A 21,181-nucleotide genomic window follows, 5' to 3' on the forward strand; every position below is an offset into this window, starting at 1 on the left:
GCCATGTTTTCTGAAGAGCTGACCAATTTGTCCTCCTTGCTTCCACTCTCTTTGGCTCATCTGCATTTTACCAGAGCAGCTGCACCTAAAATTCACAGAATACATCTATTCCACTAACATGGAGGGACAGAACCATCCAAGGCTTCCTTTAAAATTTACCAGATATTCTCCAGTTCATATTTATCATTTTCTTTCTACAGCATGTCACCAGGTTGTGTGGAAACAAATGCAGCCTTTGGATGCCTTTCTGCAGAACTGCACTGGGTCTGATGGTACTGCATTATCTGAAGACCCAAACCTCTCTCTGCTGAACCGTATCCTAATTTTCCCATGCCATTACTTCAGCTCATCAAGGCAGTTTCAAACCAGAGCCCTGTCATTCTGCAAGTTTCCTGCTCCTCCTTGTTTCCTGTTTGTTGTTTATTCCTTTGTCCTAATTGCTAATAAAAATACAAAAAGCATCAGATGTCAAGAAGAATCCTGCAAAACTCTTCTCAATAAATCCTCACATTCTGATACCAAACTGTCATGTAATCTCTTCTCTATAATTCTCTCACCAGATTTACAGATATCTGACCACAGACAGATGTATATAGTGCATATTCCTTTACTTTAATTGTGTGGGATAACATTTTTCTAAAGTCAAGATAAACGACTCCACATCCATAGGCTTTATCACACTGTGGAAGATGAAATCTGAGTATTGACATGATTTGGTTTATCATGCTCATGCTGCCTTTTTGATCTCATTATTTCTCCAATGTGTTCTGCCTTTCTTATTCTTCTGACATCCTCCTTATAAAGAGGCTCAATCTTCCTTCCCTGTGTCTAGAGTTCAGGAACCTCCTCCATCCTCTGGAGAGACCTCAAAGACAACCTGTTAATTGCTCTGAGTCAATGTCAGGCAGGTCTTCATGTGTTCTGCAGCTCACACTGACTGGGGTCCCCACACATGTGCCATGAGCACTGTCCAACATCACCTGCCCCACTGTAGTCTGAAGTACCACTCATCCCTTCTTGCTATTACTGGGGGATTTAGCCTGGCTTGGGGAGGGCTCTGCATTTGTCCCTAGAATAATCCAGTGTGGTTGGAAGTTGTGACCCCTTCCAGACCAGCCTGCAGTGCTGAGCTGATCACAGGGCATCCCCTAGGCAGCAACTGGCTAAGCAACCAGTATCCCAAGAACCCACTGGGATCCCCAGACAGGGCTGCATGCAGGACACTAAAATGCTTGCTGTTCACAGCCTGCCAGGGGTACAAGTTCCTCAGGATCTCCAAGCCTTTGTTCTCCTGGGGCTCTCTGGGAGTTGGTTTTTCCAACACACAAGACTAAGCTCCATGTCCAGCACAGCAAGCATCCGTATAATTAGCAGATCACTCACAGAAAGCCTTTTCTGCAGCAGGAGAAGACCTTCTGTCTCACCTGTGACTGGACATCTGGTGCAACACCCAGGAGCACAGATTCAGAATCAGTGAGCCAGTGAACACCTCCTGTCACAGCCTGCCTTTCTGGGCTGCACTATCTTGCTGCTCCTACTGTGGAAAGTCAGGCCTGCAGCACTGTGCAACCCTGCAGCTCTCTGCAGGACAGGCAGTCTCACATTTCTGCCTGCACTGGGTTTTGCACACTGACAAATGTCCCTGTGCAGACATGGTTCTCTGAAGGCAAAATGGGGGATGAAAGCATCTTCTCCTTTCCCCCTGTGAGAAGTACCTACCTCTTTTGGATCAGTTTCTGCATACCAAGAAGGACCAGCAATACTGGTGTGATTGTATTAATATAATTACAGGCTTTAGCTTCTGCTGAAAATATATTCCCACATAAACAGGCCTGGAAAGCCCAGTGGTAGCAACAGGATAAGCAAAAGTGTCTGTGCTTTGCAGTACATGAAAAGCAACAGCCCTAGAAATCCAGAGAGCAACTACAGCTCACACCTTACAGCTCAGCAGATAACACTATCACTGCCGTTTTTGTTTCTTCCTCCTTTTAATTCCAGCCATAGCTCTTTAATTTCAAAACAGAAATTCTCTATTCCTTCCTGGGAAAGGGGTGGGGAACTGCTCCGTGAGGACACTCCTCAGAACATTTATCCATGATCTTTGCAAGTAATCAGTCATACACCTCTTAGTCCGGCATGTCTGACTGCTGTCCTTTGCCAGCCACGTCCCTGCACCCAGCAGCACAGTCAGAGCACGGCCATAAGCGCACAGAAGCTGTGCCATGTGCTGGGCTACCCTGGGCAATTCACTTGCCCTGGTGTGTCCATTTGCCACACCCATGTTACAGACTACTCTGCTGGCTCCCACCCTCATTCAGGCAACAAATTTAATTTAATTTAATGCTCTCAGGTTTACATTTTTGAGTTTGCATTTTTTTTTCAAAAATACACCCACACATGCTTCCATCTTCAAAGACGGAATACAAGTACACCCTTAAAAAGGCAACCCTGAAGGCAAACAGAGGAATGTCGGTGTTATCTACAATTTGTAAGACACACACATGAGAAACAGTTTCCTGTTATATCACAGTATGTGTTGAGTTGCTGCTTCAAGACAAAATCAGAGCCCTCAGAATTTCACCACCAGACACCAGCCTTCTGGCTCAGATGCCAAATAAGAACAGACAATTTAATTTCTGGACTCCCTTTCCACAAACCTATCACACAAATGGTTTGTAAGCCTCTCAGCTTAAGCTAGGTTTCCCTCAAAGCCACACACTCTCCTGGGCATATCTGCAATACAGTAGGTGACACACCCCTAGACGCACCTTGCCATCCAAATTCCACTTCTTGTGCTATAACACTATCAAGGGGAAATTACCAGTAATAAATTCCTTTGGAACCAAAGTCAACCAGACCATATGATTACACAGCAACCCAGAGCTTTAAATACCATCTGCACGTGTCATCTCAAACAATACTACAAGCTCAGAGGCTACAAGACTATTGTTACGGGAGAAATGACATGGTGGCTTTCACCTCTTGGTTCATGACTTGGTTGCACCTAATGCAGGGGAAGGTGGAGTCTGCATTTGAGGCCATCCCTCTTCCACAACTGTGGTCTGAGAAGCAAAATCCTTGAGAGCCAAATGTTGCCTTGCAGGTGAGGTTTATCAGTTCAGAGTCCCGGGATGGAGAACCTAACCACCAGGCCCTGGTCTTGACCATGTCACTTGACAGCCTCTTTGCTAACAGCAAAGAGATCTACAGAAAAAGACATGTTCCCAGGCTGGCTTCTGTGTATTCAGCCTCCAGAACAGGATCTCAGGCAGTCCAGTCACAAGCACATACACTGCAGTTTTGTCCCCACATGCTGCAGTTTCGCCTCTTCACAAACAGAGTCCGTGTATCACAGCACTGCATGCTGAACCTTGGGTGAGGTCTTTCCACTGCAGCCGGTGTGCAGAAACACAGGACCTGTGTCCCATAGCCCTGCTGCTGCTGCTGCTGGGTTCCCCAGGGTCTGTTTACAGCAGAGGGAATCTCATGGCTAAGGCTACTGAATATGCATTAACAGAGAATCCGAAGTGGGACACTTACTGCAGACACTTGAGCTGGGATAGGGAAGCAGTTTAAGCTGCTGCCGCAAGAAAACTGAGTTACTGATGAAGTCTTGCAAACAGGGCCAGCCTAGCAAGCAGTTTTGTATGAATAATGCATTAAAATAAAAAAAAAAAAAAAAAGCGCTGAGAATGGTTTTTGTAAACAAAAAAGGAGGTGGAGAGCCATTAACTAAGTGATCTCACATTCCTCGATTTGCTTTATCAATCTCAGTATTCAGAAAAAAAAAGCTTAAGAGCAGTCCAGGCTCTCCAGTGAATCAACAAAACCACACAAAGGACCGTACCACTCCTCACAGCCTCCAGGCTGTACATTAGCTTTTAGCAACGGTATCTACCACATGAATAATGCAGCACGTCTTCCAGAGCATCTGTACTCCAATCAATCCACAGTAGCAAATAAAAACCTTTCAGCACGCCTTTCTATCAGGCAGCAGGACCTTTTTACAGCTGCTCAGAGGCATATCCTTGGAAAAACAACCCTATCTGCGACCAAAGCTGGAAGCTTTTAAATCGGCCAGCTGGGAACCAGCCTTTTAAATCAGCCATCCTGCGATGGGCCTCGATTTTATCAATTGCCTTTCTTTGTCTTTTGTTCCGTAAGGATCCACACCCACCGTTCCGGGGCTCAGATTAAGGGAGCTCAGACTAAGGTTTCATTCTGCTTTGAGAAACAGACACGTGTCTCTTCCCAAAAGCAGCTCAGAGCCTGCAGCCGGCCCTTCCCAAGAGGGACACGGTGGCCTCTCCGGACACAGCATACACGCCACATCCTTCTCCTGCACTATAAAGCAGCCTCATAATGAAGTATGGACAAAGACCCTTCACCAAACCAAGCATCAGTCAGATGCTCCAGTTCGTATTTTCAGAAGCAGAACAGGTGATGGAACGAGGTGCTTTGTCCATGTCCATCACCAGTGCTGCTTTGAGCACTGCTCCTCTGCAGAAGCACCAAGGTCCCTTCTCCTGGGACCTTTGGGCAGCCCACGAGGAGTTGTGGGAACTGGTTCTGTCACCACAGGCAGCAGCAAATCATGCAGGCTACTGTCTGCCTGAGCTAGGGCATGCCACCTGTACAGATGGACCAGGAGCCGCAGAAGTGGTGGGGGACAAATTGACAGCAGCAAGCAAGATCTCAAAGAACAACATATTACAGAGATGTTGTCTTTCATCAGAAAACCCAGCTCTATATAACACTCCAAAATATTTGCAGCTCTCCAGCACGGCACAGATACTTAAATATGGTGCCCTGGTAATCTGGTTGTGGAAAACAAACAGCTCTGCCTGTAGAATAAACATTGCACAAGTAGAGAGGACTTGAAGTAGGAAGGTGAAGGAGTCACTCAAAACTAAAATAATTAGTTGATTTCTGTTGGAACCCTGGGCACAGAGAATTTCATGCTCTCTGTGCTGACAGGCACAGACCCACAAGAGAACACTGTGTTTGAGACCATGGAAAAGGCTTCTGAAATTGATAGAACTGAAACTGTGAGTGTGTAGTTTAAACAGAAGTGTGTTACATCACTTAGTGGAAAATTTTGACTTTAATATTTTAGAATATAGTGATATATCTGCAACAAGATGGAGGGTTTAGGGCATTAACTTGCCTTGTTCTTTCACCTTCTTCTTCATAGATTTTAGTAATACTGTGTGATTGGTATGTAAGTCCACAGTGCGGAACACAAGCGTTTGGTTATTGGGTTATAAGTAAAAATAATAAATTGGCATTTTATAGTTGGGTAGTTGACACTTAAAAGGCCTTGGGAAGAGATACCTGGGGCTCCATTTTCTAGACTGTTGGCTTAGTGTGCAGACAAACTCTCTGTCTGTGAGAATGTAGTAGATAAGAAAAGATAAACAACTGAGTCCAAACACAGAAACCATCTCACTCCCTCTCATTAATCCTGACCTTGAGGAAAAGAAGCACGGAGACTTTTTACAGATTTCCTCATCCACAAGACAGGAATGCCAATAGCTTTCTCTTGCCCTCAATTTTTGGTGAACACTGGCCAGGGCAGGACATGAGGTCTCATGTGAGTCCTTGCAAGGAGATGTGTCAGCCCTTGTCCCAAGCCGGCAGTGGGTCAAAGCTTACGCAGGGGGTACTACATGGACACAGCCTCAGGAGAGGTGAGACATGGCTCCTCCACTGACACAGGCATCTTCTGCTCAGACCATAAGCAGAAGGATATTTTGCATCCCTCAGTTACTGGCTTAGGCCAGGGAAGGCAAACATTGCAAAGAGACCCTATACTCTGAACAGAAAACTTGTGTACTCTTATGCACTGAACAGAAAGACTCCCAAAACCCACTGCAGCCATACACCCCACAAACATCATCACCAGCTGGTACCACATGTTTTGTCTGAGAGTCTCTTTCTAATGATGGAACCCAAGGCTGTCCAACTAGGACCAAATTCATGCCAAGGTCCCAAGCTAGGCAAAATGCACATTGTTCAAATGTTTTTACCTTAGAAGATACATGTACTGTGAACCTCAAAATAATTTTAAGTACATAAATCCAGGGGCAGGCAAGGGCTGCCAAGAGTGAGTGAAACAAGGCCACTCTTCATAAGACAAGGTTGAAATAGCAAAAATCCTTTTGTCTTCCTTGATGAGTTTTCCAGCTGCACTTGTGTTTAGTCACAGGTTTAAACCACAGTGGACTCAAGCAAGGCAGGCAGCAGTGCCAAATGGCATCCAGCACAATAACGCCCTCATGGTCACACCTGTCCACGTTATTGCCACATCCCCACTGCCCAGTACTTCTCTTCTGTGCTCTTCTGCCATGCTGGCAAAGCAGGGAGATGGACAAGGGAGCACATGTGCCTCATAAAAATAGCTCAGCCAGGTTATTTTTAACTCATCCCAGCACAGTCAGCAACAATGGTGAGGAGCAGTGAAGAGAGCAAAGAGAAAAACTGGCAGAGACTATAGCCTCAGGCAGCTCTGAAGAGGCTCAGACTCTCCTTTCAACTGATCTGGTGAGGAACCCAAGACTATATTTTGGGTAGAATCCCCCAGAACACTTTGAAGTGCACATTTTGAAGTATTGGCTGAATTGTCACCTGTTCTTTATTACATTGCTGTGGTCGCTTCCAATCTTGACACCAAATGTATATTTGAGCCTCCCTGGGACAAGTGAATAAAGCTAAGAGAAATTACAACAGTAAATTACAACAGTAAATTACAACAGTAAAACACAGAACTGCATGAAAACATCAGGCCAGAATGCACTTCTGGAGGTCCTGAGTCCATCCTGTCTTCAGCCCCAGCAAAGTTCACTACAAAGGCAGGTCAGGTTACTTAGACTGTCCAGTGAGTTTGAAAGACTGACGAGGATGGAGATCCCATTGGCCCCCTTGGGAAATATGCCTATCAGGAGTCCTGTGGAGAAGCTCAGGCTGTAGTTGCTCTGCAGAGTTACCCAGATGACTCTGGTCAAACTTGCTGCCCACCAGGACTCTCACAGCCTTCACAAGAGCTGTTCTTTTCACTGCAAGGAGAGGCTGCACATCAGGGGCAGAAGTTGACTTTTATCTTTATTACATTTCAGGGGGGGCTGTTTTTTACCCTCGTTATAGGCATAAAGCAGTCTGGAATCTCCAGCTTGCTTAGAAAGCCCAAGAGCTGGGAAGTGCCCATGGAGGGTCTGTTACCAGAAGCTGGACTTCCCTGCAGTGGCCTGACAAGCATCATTCTTCCCATAAGTAACCAAAGACTTCACCCTGGGGCAAGGGAGCCTGAGGCAGCATCACTCTTATTCCACTGCCAACAGCACCTGGAGCTTAGCTTCTTGATGGTTCACATTGCTCACTTAGGCACAAGGAATAAAATGATCACAAATCAACCTGTCACAGGAGAAGTTTCTTCATTAATATTTTTAAGCCAACATCAGTTAGAAATCAAGCTGAAGCACACGGACCATCCCTCAGTACATGTGAAAACACTTGTGCTCAGTCAGTGAAAAGTCAGTTTGAGCATCCCAGGAGGCACTGAGGAATACTCCAGGGATGACTCCACACTCAGGGGTAACGCCTTTTTTGGCAGCTCAACCCATCCCTTCACCGCTCCCTTTTCTGCCTCATGTGGTGCTGTACTCTACAAGCTCTGACAGAGAGCTTGAGTACATAAATGAGTTGATGACATAAATGTCTTCAGTCAACATGGCCTTTACAAGGTACCATAGTGGATCAGAGGAGTGTGAAGACTAGCAAAACCCAAAACAACCCCACATCTCAGCTTAGTTTCATTACGTTTATCAGAGCTCTCAGGAAGGGCAGGAGGCCGTATTACCGAAGCAGAGGATGGGGCAACGCCAGCCTCTTTGGAGGGTAAGCCCCGCCTTCCTCTGATTCACCTCTAGCTTTCCAAGATAGCCTGTGTACAGAAAGATAAAGCTAACTTGCCTGCATTCTCCAGAGACAATACCCTCTTTCACTTTGCTGGTTACCTGGGCAGCAAAGAAAATATTATTGCTTATCAACTTCCTTGTGAGTACTAATGTGCTTCTGAATTCAACAAGAGGGCAAATTCCACCTTAGAGACCTTTTATATGCTGGCAAGATCCTGCTACATTACAAAAGAAATGCAAATAAAACAATCCTGGTTCAAAGAACAATAAAAACTGGAAGCCTCTTCTGCCTCTCTCCCCCCACCACCTGCAAAACTCAACTTAAAAAGGAAGTTATTAACTTTCAGGGACATTGCCACACTTCTTGTCAGAAAGGCAGCCTTGAAAAACTCATCATCAGACACTCTACAAGCTCAGCAGTTTCTCCTGAAACTAGAATGCCATTCCCATTTCACAGAAAGAAGTTTCCTGCTATTCAAGGCCAAGCTGGCTTCTGGGTTTCAGAAAAGATTCAGCTCCCCATCAAAATGATGCAGTTGGGTCTTAGGAACCTGTCATGTTCTTTGGGAAGACAAGGAGATGTGGTCCCACCTGTCTTTATTGTGTGGTCTAACTGTGCTTGCAGACATCTGGCAGAGTCAGAGTGCATCTCATCTAAAGGCTACTGTACAGAAGGCTTTTCTTGAGCTGGCTTTCCTTCAGCATCACTGGTTCAAGGGTTCAAGATTGTTCACCTTCAGGGAATACCAAGATCTTGGTTACTGGCCCACAGGAGTCCAAGGGGGATCCACTGGGTTAGCCACATTTCTTCTCAAACTTGTTCTGCCTACCTGAGCAGTTGTGGCTGGCACCAGAACACACATACATGAGAAAACGTGAAGTGCCCGGCAGGACGGTGAGGCAATGGAAATACCCCAACTGCAGATGTTCCTCCTGAGTTCTGTCAAGGTTTGGAGGTTACACACTTCCCTTGACCGTCTCAGTACACAGCCCTTACATCTCATGTGATGTCATGTCACTGCACACTCCGCCATGGCTGAAGCTCTGTACACAGCCTTGAACGTGATGAGATCCTGGCCAGAGATACCAAGTCCGTACCTCACCTCTGAAACTGCCTGGGGAAATGAAAACTGCTGAAGAGCTGGGTGGGGGCACTAACCAGGCTCCTACTTGTCTGTGAAGGAAAGGACAACCACATATGAAAAGGCACAGTGTAGGAGACCCCACTTCTGTGGTCTCCAGTTAAGCCTCACTGTCAATCTACCCATAGTTCTTAATCAGGACAGATGTGGAGCCTTCAAAATCCCTAAGGATGATGGCCTCCACCTGCCTGATCCCACTGCCCTCCCGGGGATGCAGTTTTCTCTAATGTCTGACCTACTTCCCTCCAGCTGCAGCTCGCATTCCTGGTCTCCTTATTACATTGTCAGTACCAAGGAGAGTCTGGCTCGGTAACTGCCCTCCCAGAAGTTGCATCCTTCTGTTAGCAAATGGGTTTAGCAGCAAAGGACACAGGTACTTCCTACCATAGACCAGAGAAGAACCAGCTGAGAGTTTCCCTGCTGTGAGCCCGAATTAGAGGGAAATGGTCCCTGTTCTTCTGGGGGCAATGACAGCAGGACTTTGTTCCTTGAAAGGCAGCAGGCAGCATCAGAGGTATTCTCTGAAACCCACAGCCTCAGAGTTCTTCTACCTCCCTTACAGCATCATTTGCATGCAAAAACTATTGAGGGGCCCACACAAAAGAGAAGTGTGGGAAACTCTCCCACACCAATGCAGCGCCTGTGGAATTATGATTCCAGTTGAGGCTTTTCTCTCTTAGTGGCTGATTAAATCAGAATTGTCATCTCTCTAGTCTCCAGAAAACTCCTAACACAGTTTTGAGCTTTTTAACAGCAGGTTCCACTTATCTGAAGCATGACAAGCCAGCAAGAGAGTGTGGCAAAGGCAGGTATCACAGGCACAACAGCCAATGCTTTCTTCCACCACATTTTAGAATCATAGAATGTACTGAGTTGGAAGGGACCCATCATTGAAATACAGCTCCTATCTCTGCATAGGATATCCCCAAGATATCCCTATCCCAATGTGAAAGCATCGTCCAAACACTTCTTGAACTCTGTCAGGCTTGGTGCTGTGACCACTTTCCTGGAGACCCTGTTACAGTGCCCAGCCATCCTCAGGGAGAAGAACCTTTTCCTTATATCTAACCTAAACCTTCCCTAAATCAGTTTCAGGCCTTTTCCTCAAGTCCTGTCACTGGTCACAAGGGTCTAGATGTCAGTGTCCCCCTCCTCTCCCCCTCACAAAGAAGTTGAAGACTGCAGTGAGGTCTCCCCTCAGTCTCCTCCAGGCTGAACAGACCAAGTGACCTCAGCTGCCCCTCATATGGCTTCACCTCAAGGCCTTTCACCATCTTCACTGGCATCCTTTGGACAGTCTCCAATAGTTTAATGTCATTTTTCCATTGTGTCACCCAGACCCGCCCCAGCACTCGAGGTGAGGCTACCCCAGTACAGAGCAGAGCAGGACAATCCCTCCCTTGCCCAGCTGTGATGCTGGGCCTGATGTACCCCAGGACACAGGTGGCACTCCTGGCTGCCAGGGCACTGCTGACTTGTGTTGTGTAATCAACCAGGACACCCAGGTCCCATTCCATGGAGCTGCTCTCAGCCTTTTGTTCCCCAATCTATATGCGCACCCAGGGTTGCCCCATCTCAGGTGCAGAATCCAGCACTTCCCCTTGATAAACTTCATACTGTTGTGGTCGCCCAGCCCTCTGTTTTATCAGAGTTTCTCCACAGGGCCTCTCTGTCCTCAAGGGAGTCAACAGTTCCTGCAAATTTAGTGGCATTGGTGAACTTGCTTAGTATCCCTTTCAGTCCTGCACCCAAGTTGTTAACGAAGATGTTGAAGAGCACAGGGCCAAGGATGAAGCCCTGTGGAAGCACACTAGGGACAGGTCTCCAGTTTGATGTCTCCCCATAGTGAGTATGGTACCCTATACATCATATATTCTACAGTTCATCATTTAGAGCAGGTTGAGTTTTGCTTTTTGATTTTTAGTCTGGCTTTGACTGATGCTGACTAAGATGGAAGACTACCCATGCTTTCCCTGCCATGGAAATGAGATTCTGTGCCAATTCATTCACCGGCTGGGCTTGGCAAATATACAGTTTCTGGAAACCACCACCATCACTCTGAAACTATTCCATGAGTGCAAGTACAAAAGCATTGTTTGATTCAGACTTGGAGCATGGGTTTGCAGCCAATCTCTTTATTGCCGCCATTCACTGCACTCCAGTTTGCATTGCAAAGCCATCTTGGAGCATGCAGACAGGATTCCCTCCAGCTGAAATTAAAATCATTCCAGGATCAGGACCCTGTATGCTCCATCTGCTAATGGAACCAGCTGAGTCAAATTAAAACATCCAAAATGCCTGTGGATATAAAAAGTCCTGGTATCACCTCTTTCACTCTACAGATCTACTTTTCTTGAACTGTAGATGTTACAGTTAGCAGAGAGGTGAGTCACTGCACACAGACATCCCTCTCTGTTTGACCTTCAGCCTTACCTGTCTTCCTATAGACTATTTTATTTACCTCCTCTCCTCCAAGTACTGCACTTTATACTGCTTTTAGGTGCTCCTCAATCTCTGATCATTTGATTCAGCACCACTGCTCTCCTCTGTGACCAGTCTCATTCTTCACACCTCTCTATCTTCACACCTCCCAGCAATGGAGATCAGCCTCTCCTCCCACACAGTAATAGTTTAATTACTGTATACTTCATTCCTGCCAGCCTCTTCACGTATTTCTGCCAGTAAGAGTTTTGATCATCTTCCAGCTTTGTCCCACCGCAGCAGCATCATCTTCAACCCTTCCAGCCAGGGGGCACCCCTGGAAGTGCCTCCACATCCCAGCAGACCTCCCTGCTACAGGCCGTTTCTACTTCTACCACTGCTGCTTTCCACTCCAGCCTATTTCTCCAGCATAGTTGATATCCATGCCACAAACTGATATTTTCTATTCCTTTGAGTCAGCTCTGGGCATCTGTGCCCTGCTGACTTTTAGAGCCAAAGGCTTATCTGTCTATTCAGCCAGTCGTAATGGATTTTCCGCTTGCAGATTCATCTAATGGCTTTTCTTGAACCACATCCCCAACATCCTGTGTCAATGCGTTCCACTGTTTATCTGCATCCTGTAGTTCCTGGGCAATGATAAACAGAGGAACAATCACTCCCTATCTGAACTCTCCATGCCATCATATGTGAAAAGCCGTAAGTCATATCCCTTTTCTGACATACCTTTCCCAAGCTAAACAGTTGTCCTTCTCTGCATTCCATTCTGCATTACCAGACCCTCAGTGAGCTGCAGAAAGCTAGCTTTGCATGAGGCACTGAAGACCCAGTTGCACTATAGATGTATCCAGACAGTTTTGGGTTTTTTTTAAATCTGTGCAGTAAGAAGGAGGAAAAAATAAAATTAAAAAAAAAAAACCTACAATTTAAAAAAAAAAAGGTAGCACAGCCCTTAAAATCTGGCTGTGAATTAAAGCAGAATTCTGAATCCCTGACATAATGCAGGCCAGGCAGCTTGGGATGCTATTTCCATGCCTTAGGCAGCAAAAACAAAGACTGTCTGTGTGAAGAAGAGTGAGAAGTAAAGCACTGGGTAGGACACACTAGGCCTCACTGCAGCTATCTGAATACACAGTTTTCTGTGTGTATCTTATATACGTTCATGAAATTACATTTGTATCTAGGGCTTTCCAGTACCCGAGAGCCTTCAGGCTGCAGGAAACCTCTGAAGACTGGTCAGAGCCAGTGGAGAGTCAGCACTGTGCTCCTAGCTTAGCCCGGGATGACAGCAAATGTTAAGAGTCCCATGGAGGGCTCCCCGAGCAGGCTCAAGGGCTGCAGGTGAGCACTACCTACACTGTCATGCCAGGGAACTCCAGGCGTAGGAAGGACAGCAGGTAATGACACCAGTAGATGTGAAAGTAAAGAAAGCGTTAGTTTAGAAACAGCTCAAAATCAGAATCTGGATTTCCTGGGGAAGTCTTGTTTTTCTGCAGGAGTTGAAGACACTTGCAGATTTCCCAACTAATAGGCTAAGACGACTGTGTGGTCATCTGCCTGTACTGGCAGTGGCCAGTAGCACCAGTGGAAGCAGAACCCCTCAACAACAACAGGTGTGTGAAACACTTCTAGCACCACGTATGGTGTCTGTGCCTTTAATCTTCCAAACTCACACAGCTGAGCTGGACTGCAAGACAGGCAGAAATTGAGAGTACAAATGTTGCTATTTTTTTTTTTTATATATGTAAGGTGAGCTGTCATGAAGTCACAGAGAAGTTCATGTTGCAAGTCATGTCAGGGAAGGAAGTATAGGTAAGACATTGTAAAACTCTTCTAAAATATACAAAACCATACATAAAATAATGACTGGTTTCTCAAAATTGAAAGAAAGACAAGGTAGAGAAATTGTAACTTCAGTTCCCCTTTTACACCTTACATGACATTTCTTAATCAGGCTTAAGAAGCCCTGTTCTAATACCAGCCCACAGACAACTGGACACCAAAACAAAGAGATTCCCCAAGCTAAGAACAAGATGAGCTTTAGTGAAATAGGTTTTTTTGAAACCTCAAGGATGACCAAAATGCACTCAAGGATATCTTTTGATATTTTTCCTTAATTTAGTGGATCAACCTATAAAGCAGGTCTGTGTGCTGAAGAGAAAGTTAGGAATTCTTAACTACTCATCCAAGTTCAACATGCATCATGAATATTGGGAAAGAAACACGGAACAAGGACCAAGGCACACTTTCTAGGTGGATTTTAGCTGTGGGTTTTCTTGCTTTAACTTATGGAAACTTCCACTCCTAATATCACTACCAGGTTTTTGCTTCTTATATCACAACCAAATCACAGGCAAATTTAGGCTGGGAGGGACCTCTGATGGTCCACAGCACAAATTTCCAGTCAAAATAGTGTCAGCCTTTAAGTCAAGCCAGGTTTTTCACAGCCTTGTTCATGTGAATTCTGAAAATCTCCAAAGGCGGAGGTACTAAAGGCCAGAAAACCATCCTACTAAGCCCCTGTCTGAATAATTGTGAACTCAGTCATTACACACCAGTCACAAAACCAGGTACTGGTCCTACACAGTGCTCTGCCTCCATGAGGTCACCTACCCCTCCCTCTCCAGATCTCAAGTCAACACAGCCAATTAAGTCCTTCTCCACTTACAGTTCAAATGGCTCAACAGTTCAATGTTCAAACTGGCTCAGAGGACTCCTGCCTTCAAATTATCATCCCACCAGTGACCAAAAAACATAACTCAGGAGAGAAAGTTAGCTGTTGTGTTAGGGAACAAGAACACCACCATGGGACCCTAAGGGCAAAGCCCAGCAGAACATGCAGAGAGCTTGCAGAGAGACATGCATGGTCTCCTCTGTGAGATGAGATGCTCTAGGGGTGGCAAGCTGGAGAAAAGAAATTTCTGCAGGAGGCCAGGCAGCTACTGTTTGGCTAATGGCAGACTGAGAGATGTCGCCTAATTCCAGAGAACACTGCAATCTGCACTGAGTGACATTATTTAGGTGATCATCCTGTTCAAGTTTCTAGCAATGTATCATCCCGGGAAGCTCTTCCCAGGATGATGATTCCTCCTCTTTACTGCTAAAAACACAACTGCTTTATTATTTTGCCAAGTAATAATTTCTCCTTACAGCTACCAGCTCTCATTGTGGTTTGTCAACCCAGCTGAAGAATCCATTATCTATAAAGACAGAAGTGATTTTTGATCTTTTAAATTCCACAGAAACCAAGAGTTCACCAAAATACAACCTGGAGACCTGCTGGTTTTTCAAGCAAGGCAAACACCCTAGTCCAGGAGCCAGCCCGTGGCCTCTCTCCCGGGCCACCCTGGCCAATCTACCCACAAGACATCAATATGATGGATGGCGAAGCAATGGCGTTTATTGCGGGGGAATTTGACAATTTATAACTTAGGGTCATTGTGTTACTCCCATCTGCTCACGTCACACCTAAGTGCTATTGGCTAATTACAGGAGGTTTTACTATCCTAACAGAGAGGGGTTTTTGCTAACTTTCCGTTACATTCCGAGATCTTCCGCATCGCCGGGCCTTAAACTGCAACAGAGACCATGAAAGACAAAAGTGTCAACTTTCCACTTGAGGTTTCACCTATAAAATCTCATAGAGGGGTTGAGATTTTCTGCTCCAAGACTTGTGTTGCCTGGCAGGATGCATCACACCCAGAACTACTGCACAGGAGATTAATGTATGGCAGGGCCATGAGCCTCAAATATGCAAAGATGCAAGGGGCTGTACAGTCAAGCCCTTCAATCCCTATTAATCCTTTAAATAAACGCCATGATTTTTAAAACTGTGAGACACTGAATCCTAATTGATTTCTGTGAAAGATGTCAGATGCCAGGCTATCATTAGCAAAATCAATCTTTTCAATCAAGACTCAAGCATCAGTTACTGACATAAAGACCTTTTGCAAATTCAAAGCAAAACAGCCATGACCACAGGCAGGAGGGTCAGAAGACAAGCTCTGATCCTCCCTAACTGCAAGGAAAAGAGCCTCTGTATGTAAAAGAGGCTGAGCATTACAAGAGCAGGAACTTGGAGCAATGCTATTCTGATTTTGTTTTTGTTCCTCTATGTGTGCATTTTGGTATTCAAATTAAATTAGCGAAAATGGCAGAGAAAAATAACGTGAACTAATTACATTTAAGTAGATGTTAGCAGGACAATCTTTGACTACTTCTACTCGTCTCTTGCAATTAAAGAGCTGTCTGGATTCTCTGTGTCTATTACCCTGCAATTTTGTTGCCAGCACAGGCTCTTTTTACAGAGCAGATAGAAGAAGCAGAAGAAACCACGGATGACAAGGAAGATTGGCCCTTCCTGGCATCCTTCATGGTACAGGCGGTGTTCCTAAAAACGTCAATGTTAGGCTTCCTAGAAACGAGCCCTGCAACTGTGCCAGCAATTCAGGCAAAATGGTAGCTATGCTTTTCTAAGGCAACATGGTTTATATTTTTCAAGATGTGCATATTCTTACTCAGGGAAAACGCTGTGAAACACTGGTTTAAATAACTGGTTTAAATAACCTTAATGTAACCACGTGAAAGGAGGCTGAGAACTGAATAGCACTGTCAGAGTCAAATTTGCTGCAGCCCAAACTGCACAGATATCCGACAGGGTAGCTGTGGTGCTACAGGATTCAGCACAGATCAGTGATGTGACAATTAACACTGGGGGGCATTCAGGGGCAGCCCTTCAGGGGCCGTTTTGGCAGACTGGCAAACGTCTTATGTGCTAACACTGCCTAGCTAAACAAGACCCAGGTGAGGCTGGAGAAGGAGAGACAGTACCAGGAGAGATCTGCTGCTCCCAGACCTGTGCTTGCACATGCTCTAGTTCACCTGCTGTATCACCCCATATCCCAGCCCACAGAGAGAGCCACATCTGAGGTGCCTGAGGAACAGGCACTCATCCATCAAGCACTTCTCATGCACCCTACCACTGATTTCCAGAAAACCTGGGATGGGATCCAGAGATTTCAGACTCTCCCAAGGAGGATTTCAGCCCTTTTCACATGCATTTTGCAAGGCAAGTTTAAATCATGGTATTTGTAGAGCAAGGACTGATTAATTTCAGCTCTTGGGAGTAAGCCCAGTATTTGCCTTGGCCCCTCCCTATACCTTTTTTTCTGACTGTCGCTGCTCAACTTTAAGTACAAGCTCAAGCCACAAGGCTCATATTTCCTTTATTAATGCAACCCTGACACGGACAGCCTTGCCCAGTCGCCTTTTTCTGGGAGGAGCTCTCCCCCAGCATCGCCTCCTCTCCTGTTTAAGCACAGCTCCCAGAACTGCAAGAGGAAGAACAAGGTGGAATTTGGCCTCTGCTTCTTTCCTGGAAGCTGACTTATCAGCTTTAATGAACTTTGTCTTACTCTCAGTGATAAAATACCACAATTGCTGGGATTTTCTTCTGCTTTGTCTTCCTTATCATTTTCCTAGGTGACTTTGTCCCACAGAGGGAGAGAGGCAATGCAGAGTTGCAACCTCCTCTCTGCAGGTAGGTCCATGTTTCTTGGCACAGAGATAAAGAACAAGCAATTCACCAGACTAGAAAAAAACTCTTCGACAAACCAGAGCCCTGAAGGATGCTGAAAAGAAAGAGGGAGAGAAGCTCCAAACTTTGGGCACTGCTCTGAAAAATTGAAACTGTGTGAAGCAGAGCAGAGAACAGGTCAACAAGGGAAGAAAGAACAGGGCTCAGAGCTGCACACTGTCATTGGTCCTACCCTTGGCAGCAGCTTGTCTCCAAGCTTTAGAAAGGGTTTTGCTTGGCTGAGGGTCAAAAAGTCCTATTTGTGAATTTCAAAGTGCTTTAGAAATAGTAAGCATCAGCATTACACTAATAGAGCCCTGCAGGGTGTATTTTCAAAATGGGGAATTGCTGGCAAGCCTGTAATACCACAGAGGGGAAATCCCTGGAAATACTAGGCCAGTCTAGCTTCTACTTACAAGCCAGTGTAACCCTGTGAATATCAAAATCTCTCAACCAATACAGCCTCCTGGATGATGTAAAGGTCTTTCCTGTTTCTCCTGAGGAGAGGCAGGAGGCGCGTCTGCATAATTGCAGTGTGCTGCAGGCTGCTTGCCTCAGTCAGCTCCACAGCCAGGGCAGCTTAATGTGCACTTACTGAAAGCCTGGTAATGACTGCATGTGAAACACCTCACCACACCGTCGCTCTGGTGCCTTCTCGCCACGGGAGCAAGAGACCAGACCGTCTGTGCTCCTGCTGTGCATCAAGAGGTGGCCAGACACAGCTATTTCAAAGCACAGCTGCTGCCCAGTATCACCAGGGATGCCCTTGGCTCTGAGCAGCAGTTTAGTAGCAAGGTCCAGCAGCCACCCAAACAGCGCACGGGCCAACTGTAAGACCGCTGGTGTTTATAACTGGAAGTCAGGAACATTCAGATAAGGTGCTGGGGTTTTGTGGGGCTTTTTTGTTGAAGCAAACGCTTCAAAGAAACTTTCCCATGAGAATGGAGAACAGGGTGTGGCCGTAAAGGACCTGCTGAGTCCCCTTGAACCAGCCAGGAGTGGATGGTAGCGAAATGACCTGTAACAGTTTCCCTCCATACTATTTCTTAACAGAGCCTCTGTCATACCCTGCCACAGCCCACTCCCCAATAGTTTTCCTGTCAAAATCCCTGCCGGGGAAATCAGGACCTAACAAAGTGGCATGAAGACTTCGTGCTATGCTGCCAACTGTGGATCAAGGAATGAAAAAAGTCAGAGGCAACAAACTGACCACAATTTATGAGGAACCAGCAAGGTCATGAATAAAATATAGCTTAGCCTGCCCCAGGGCAACCATCTCTCACTCAAACCATCACCTTTTTGTCTGGGATGTGCCAAAGCCTTCAGTTCTCTCCCTAAGCCTCTGTAACAGTGAGCATCTGGGCACCTGAAGCTTACAGCACAGGGATCTGCTCTGTACTCAACTATTCATCCCAAAAACACAGCTCACACCACATTTAGGCATCTGGCAGTCCACACAGCCCACAGGCAAGAGACAGCTGCACTTGCAGAGGCACTATAAACCTGTTCCAGAGACAGCAGTCTGCCCAGTGCCAAGCCACCTAGAAAGAGACTCACAGAAACCTGCCACAAACTCAGGCAACTGAAAATCCACTCATTATCCAGCTACTAACAAATGTAGCACACACAGAAACATGAAAATATTATCCATTACTGGCATTTGGAGAGCGAGAAATTTGCTCAGAGGGGGAAAACCTCCTCTGAGCATACTTGAAAGGCAGAAGTTACCAAGGTAGGAAAGAAGAATGATAAATGTTGAACATCTGGAGATAGCCTGACCTGCTACCAGGAGATCCACCTGCTGCACAGGCACAGCCAGCAGACAACTGGATCAATGGGATGGAGGTGATCAGTGCTGCTGGTCAGGCAGCGCAGCTGCCACACGGGACAGGGCTCTCCCTCACCCACGGACTTGCAAAACAGGCACACTCATGCTTAGGTGCTTTGCCTCAGAGGAAAGGGGGCCAGGAGATGGGCCTGAGCTGGGATGCAGGCAGCAGAATTGTCTGGCTCTTTTTCCAAACATCACCAGCACCTGGGTCTCACATTTCCTAGGTCTATGGCAGCTCTGCTGAGATAACAGGCTTTGATTTGTTGCTACAGAGCAACAGATTGAATGAATTTGAAATACTTCTCATCGAACCTATAATAATAGATGTCATAATACTAATTCACTAAACAACAGCAGCACATATGAAAACACCTCCTTTTTCCTTATCTCTGAGAAGCAACCAGCTCTCCCTCTCTGGAAGCTCTGGAGTTTCTTGAAATGCTCACAACCAAAACATGAACTCCCTGATGTCTCCATCAGTCACTCCGTATCTCTGATCAAACCAGGAGAGATCAGAGCTCTCCAAAGAGGGCACAGCCAGAGGAAGAACAAAGGGAACAGCAGGGCTACACAGGCTGCTCCTTTGTTAACCCACTGGGGAGCCTGCACTGGGGAAGCTTAAAGGCAACTCTCAGTCAACCTTCTCCCAAACGGTCCCTGAATCCTCTGAAATCACTTCCCCTGAGCACCCAAGGGGCCAAAAGAGACTAAGTCTGTCCAGGCAAATACCCTTCACATGGACTGCAGCACAGTGTCTCCTTAGAAAGTGTAAGTGAAAGGGGCTGGGGCAGGGTGGTGTGGGAATCAGGAACAGACAGGATGCTCCAGAGCACGACAAGGAGGGCACCATTCCCTGCAAAGTGAACAATGTGTTCAGACACTGCACACAGCTGGCCTCACCGGGCCATCAGTCTGCAAAGTGCTGTCTGTTACACATCCCTTTGCAACAACCTGTCTTGGCCCTTGACAGAGCTGCAGCATCAAAGCCAGACCCATGGAAGAAGCAGTCGCCAAAGCTGTGCTGCCTGAAAATAAGACTCCTTCAAGGCGCCAGTTCCCCCTTCAGGGGGAAGTGGCACCAGGAGATGCCGGTGCCAGAGAGTCATTTATGTGGCTGTCATCGTGCTCTGTGCAGGATGTGACCTACCCTGACAGCAAGCACCCGAATTCCCCACGACTCCAGCCAAAAAGGCCAAATTTAACCCATCACACACTCAGCCATAGGTGAGGCTTCTCTATAAATAATAAGCGAAGTTATACAGATGCTAAACCGTGCCACCGGCGGCACCGGCCAGCAGGGCTGGCAGAAGGCGCAGCCCTCCCGAGCAGGCAGCAGGATAGCTCGGGTCGGCAGGAAGCCCTGTTGCTCCGCGCACCGCCGCCTGCAGACCCCCGGGCCGGAGGGCCCCCGCCGCGGGCCGGTTGCCGGTCCGCCACACCCCGCGCAGAAAATCCCGCCGGCAGCTCCCTGCAGGAATAGCCCTGGCGCTACTGGCGAGCAACAGAACCTCGCCCGCCGAGAGCGCGACCAGCACCGGCTGCCCCGAGCGCGGCCAGCGGGAACGCCCCGCTCCCGCCGCACGCACCGGGGGATGCCCGAGGCCCGCGGCACCGGCCGCCCAAGGCATCCCCCGGCCGTCGCTGTCCCCGCGGCTGCGGGCGGCGGACCCAGCTCCGCACAAAGCGGGGTGGGGCCGGAGGGAGCTGCGGCACCCCCGGCGCAAGGCGGGCGGAGCAGGCGTCTCCCCTCGCTCCGCGGCACCGCCGGGCTCCGCAGGCCCCGGGCTGCGGCAGGTGCCCGAGCCGGCCCTGCCCGCTCGCGTCCCGGCCCCGCACCGCCACCCGCCCTCTCGTACCTTGCCGCTGGCCGCGGGGATCTGGACGTGCGCACGGGATCCGCGCCGCGCCAGCCCGGCCCGGCCCGCCCGCCGTCCCCGCCCCGGCCCGCCCCCGCGCCGCGCCCCGCAGCCGGGAGTGCCGCGGGGCCCCGGGCCTGCGGCTGGCCACGGGGAGCCCCGAGGAGCCTGCCCGCGGCGACCAGGCCCGCGGCCGTGCCCGGCTCCGGAGCGCAGCCCCCCGTGGCCAGCAAGGGCTTATCCTGGTGCTTGTGGCGGGGAGAGCCCCTCCGCAGACACAGCAAGGTGCTCAAGTGCCTCTCCGCTGCCCCGGGCTTGGGAGCCAGCGCAGCCGGCCGACGTGCGCCATTCACCGTCACCATCGCCGTTGCGGGTGGGTCCCCGACTCTGTGCCCGGAGGCACACGGTGAAAGGTGAATGCGTGA

At 47.8% G+C, this 21,181-nt stretch overlaps 1 protein-coding gene across 1 annotated transcript in view; it reads right to left on the reverse strand.

The window, feature by feature from the left end:
• Positions 1 to 20,825, reverse strand: part of CORO2A (coronin 2A) — a 57,981-nt gene extending 37,156 nt beyond the window's left edge. The window contains exon 1 of the mRNA XM_005529981.2: positions 20,757 to 20,825. The gene's annotated coding sequence lies outside the window, so the exon portion shown is untranslated. The remainder of the gene's footprint in view (positions 1 to 20,756) is intronic.
• Positions 20,826 to 21,181: the final 356 nt, after the last annotated feature.

The sequence above is a fragment of the Pseudopodoces humilis genome, chromosome 4 (assembly GCF_049639895.1).
Source record: "Pseudopodoces humilis isolate 2021_Gansu_Grassland_sample_001 chromosome 4, ASM4963989v1, whole genome shotgun sequence".
In the NCBI taxonomy this organism is placed as follows: domain Eukaryota; kingdom Metazoa; phylum Chordata; class Aves; order Passeriformes; family Paridae; genus Pseudopodoces; species Pseudopodoces humilis.